Source organism: Sinocyclocheilus grahami, unplaced genomic scaffold (assembly GCF_001515645.1).
Source record: "Sinocyclocheilus grahami isolate Dianchi unplaced genomic scaffold, SAMN03320097.WGS_v1.1 scaffold117.1, whole genome shotgun sequence".
NCBI lineage: Eukaryota > Metazoa > Chordata > Actinopteri > Cypriniformes > Cyprinidae > Sinocyclocheilus > Sinocyclocheilus grahami.
Genome location: NW_015505296.1, coordinates 1009259 through 1012850, shown reverse-complemented (window position 1 = coordinate 1012850; position 3592 = coordinate 1009259). Strand labels below are relative to the sequence as shown.

Genomic DNA, 3592 nt, shown 5'->3' with positions numbered 1-3592 from the left:
GTGTGTGTGTGTGTATCCTGTGGTTAAATAGAACGTTAGGAAAGCAAGTCTGCTTTAGCCTACAGTATGTACAGTTAATGTAAAAACAATCGTTCATAACCGTTACACCACCTACTTCATTAGTGCTTTCCAAAACAACTGTAAAAAGAATTCCCTCCTTCCTTAAACGCATCAAAAACCACTAGTTAATAATTTAGCACGTCAATAGCCAGCTTTAGAAAACGGTCATCTTCTGCCATGGTGCTGTTTGAATAATGCATTAGAAAAGCAGCAGTTCATCAAATCTGTAATTTTAATGGTGTTCCTCCCTACCAAGCCAGTAAATGAAAATTAAATAAAAGCTGCTATCAACATCCACCTAATGACAGCTGTTTGGCTGAGCGGCATATGTAAACAATTACTCACTAGCCTGTGCAGTACAAATGCTGAGAAAGTTTCAACACTAAACTCATTAAAAGCTCCAAACCATTAGGAGTATAATGGCTTGGAGGCATACCAATTTGGTGATCTGAGTGTGTTCCTTAGATGTCCACAATTTCAGGCATTGTCGTCTACTGTTTACACAAGAGTGTTGACTCACCTGATGCTCGGAGAAGCGTCATGATTAAAACATTACGGGATGCAGAATTTTAGTCCGAAGAAATTAGACTTGAACTTTTCCTTTTGACATTACTTCAGCTGATGAAACCAGTTGGATGTGTGGTGAAACACAATGTAATTATGAAAATAACTGAGATTTGGATAAGATTTAGTTGTTAATTATGCTGAGTTTTAAAGGTGCTATATGTTATACACTACTGTTCAAAAGTTTAGGATCAGTAAGATTTTAGTTTTAAGGAAATGAATACTTGCATTCAGTAAGGATGCATTAAATTGTTGCATTAAATGTTGCAGTAAAGACATTTATAATGTTACAAAAGATATATTTTAAATAAATGCTGTAATAAGTGTAATAATAGTAACAGTTGCAAATAGTTTTTAGACTATAAGTCTATGCCAGGGGTAGGCAAGTTCAGTCCTAGAGAGCCGCAGTCCTGCAGAGTTCAGCTCCAACCCTAATCAGACACACCTAAACAAGCTAATCAATGTCTTCAGGATTACTAAGGCTATATGCAGGTGAGTTTTTTTTTTTTCAGGGTTGGAGCTGAACTCTGCAGGACTGCGGGGCTCTCTAGGACCGAACTTGCCTACCCCTGGTCTATGCTAATTCACAAATTACCTCAAACGCCATACACGACATTTGATCCTTTAGACTGGCATGTTTGAGCGCAGGAAAATACAGTACAGAATACAGAAACCAAATACTACATCGCCAATCTGGAATCATTTCCATTCATGTCACCCATCCGCATTTGTACAAGTGTCTCCAATTTCATGTGATCGCAGACGCTCGGCTGGTCAGGTTTGTATTCACTGCATTCGGTGTTTGAAAAAAAAAAAAAAACATTAATTACCATTCTGAAACATCCTGTTGTAAGCGCGTTTGAGCAGGTGGTTGGTTGTCTCCTGTCGCCGCCGATTCGGGGTCTGAGTTCGGCTCATGTAAGGCCGGACAAAATTTCCCTCATCAGTGACCATCATTACCGGTGTTTCTATTGACCTTACTTGTGAGTATCACCAATCCACAGCAGGCTACAGCATACCTAGTTACCTGTGGTTGGCCTGTCCGTGCGTCACTCAAAAAACAACAGGCCAATTAGAAGAGAGGCTCATGAATATTAATTAGACAGGCCAAAATCGACCTGTTCTTTGCAGAGCTCCTGAGAGAGGAGCCGCAAATATATATTCTTAAGAACATCAAGACTTAAACTAAAACTCCAGAAATTTATAAAATATGTGACCTTTAAAATAGATCAGAATTAATTTTAAATTGTACTAACATTTAAAAGAGAGACAGACCTTTTTTTTTTTAATAGAAGCAATATCTTTGATTTGTCGAACAATCATGTGTCAGCATTTCCTTTTAGACTGCTTTTAATGTAATACTCTGCAAACTTAAAAAAACTAAAACTAAAGCTTCTGTTAAACTATAGTTAAACAATAATTATAGTGTTCAAAGCATGCTACCATACCTAGTGCAATATGGCACTTTTAAGAATTTACTTATAACTTTGACTATAAAAGTTTTTAAATACGTTTGAATTATTGATATGAAATGGTATTGGATTCACAGAATGAATGTGCTCCTGGTACTTTTGGGGACATGGTATGGGACTGTCATGCAGAGTAAAAGCCTCTCAAAGACCAAAGAGCACTCTCTCAGCACAGAGGGACAACTTCTCAGACATGATTAAAGATTGTGAAACAGCCGGCATGTGAAATCTATAGCAACATTACTTCAGCAAACTCTGAATAGAAGGACTACAGCGATCATATGTTATATAGTGATGATGTACAGTATATCACGGGTATATTAATTTTAGAAAGAAAAAAAAAGCTTTTAGAGAACAAACAGTTTAATAAACATTGAGGAATTGTCAGGTCCTCGATTCCCGGTGATTCCGATTGATAGGACGACACGTCCTGTTTTCTTTTTTTTTTGACACAATTTATTTTATACTTTATTACATAGTTTTTATTAAATGTAAAACATTTGGTACATTGAGACTTCATCTTATTAAAGGGTTAGTTCACCCAAAAATGAAAATTAGCACATGAATTGCTCACCCTCCATAGGTGTGTATGACTTTCTTCTTTCAGACGAATCCAGTCAGAGTTATATTAAAAATGGTCTTTGATCTTCCAAGCTGTTTAATAGCAGTCAGCGGGTGTTGCAGTGCATCAGTCCAAAATAAGTTAAATAAAGTGCATCCATCCATAATAAAAAGTGCCTCCGGGGGGTTGAACAAAGTCCTCCTGTAGCGAATCCATGCGTTTTTGTAAGAAAAATAACCATATTTAAAACGTTATAATCAGTTTAATCTAACTTGCGGCAGCTAGCAGCTCCGGGCATTGACGTATGAGGTCAGCTTTGAGCATGCGCCGCTCAAAAGTGATGAACATGGAAGCGCAGCGGAGAGATCAAAACAAAACAACGGTCACGAATTAGAAGTACAAAATGAGGATTTGTAAAGAAGAATGTGGGAGGATTTTGATATAAGCCAAGAGGAGACTGGTTTTCCTTTACTAAAGTAAGGAAACTTTGCTTCCTTTGCTCCTATAAACAAACGTTGGTTTTCACGAGACTCACCGGACATGCACAATGCCGACATCTTACGTCATCCTCCCAGAGCTGCTTCCGTGTACAACTGTTGGTGCAAGCTAGATTAAAGTGATGATTAAGTTTTGAATATGGATATTTTTCTTACAAAAACACATCGATTCACTACAGGAGGCCTTTGTTCATTTTTTTTTACTTTAATTTTTTAAAATAGTTTTTTGAAAACAATTTTTTTCTGGACCCCAGGTCCCACCCTGTTAAGAAAAATAGGATGGATAATTAAATCTGCTTCTTTAGGGACTGTCAAAGACCCTGGCTTATGAGTGAAACTTTGCTATATCGTTCCCTTTTCTGAAAATTGGAGCTTGATGAAAGCGGTGGAGAACGTGCTATTAATTTGAAGGGTATGCAGAGACCCTCTACTGGGAAATA

At 37.4% G+C, this 3592-nt stretch overlaps 1 protein-coding gene across 1 annotated transcript in view; it reads left to right on the top strand.

Annotated features, from left to right (window-relative positions):
* Window positions 1-3592, top strand: part of LOC107589535 (calcium-activated potassium channel subunit alpha-1-like) — a 287488-nt gene that overhangs the window by 180059 nt on the left and 103837 nt on the right. The window lies entirely within an intron of this gene.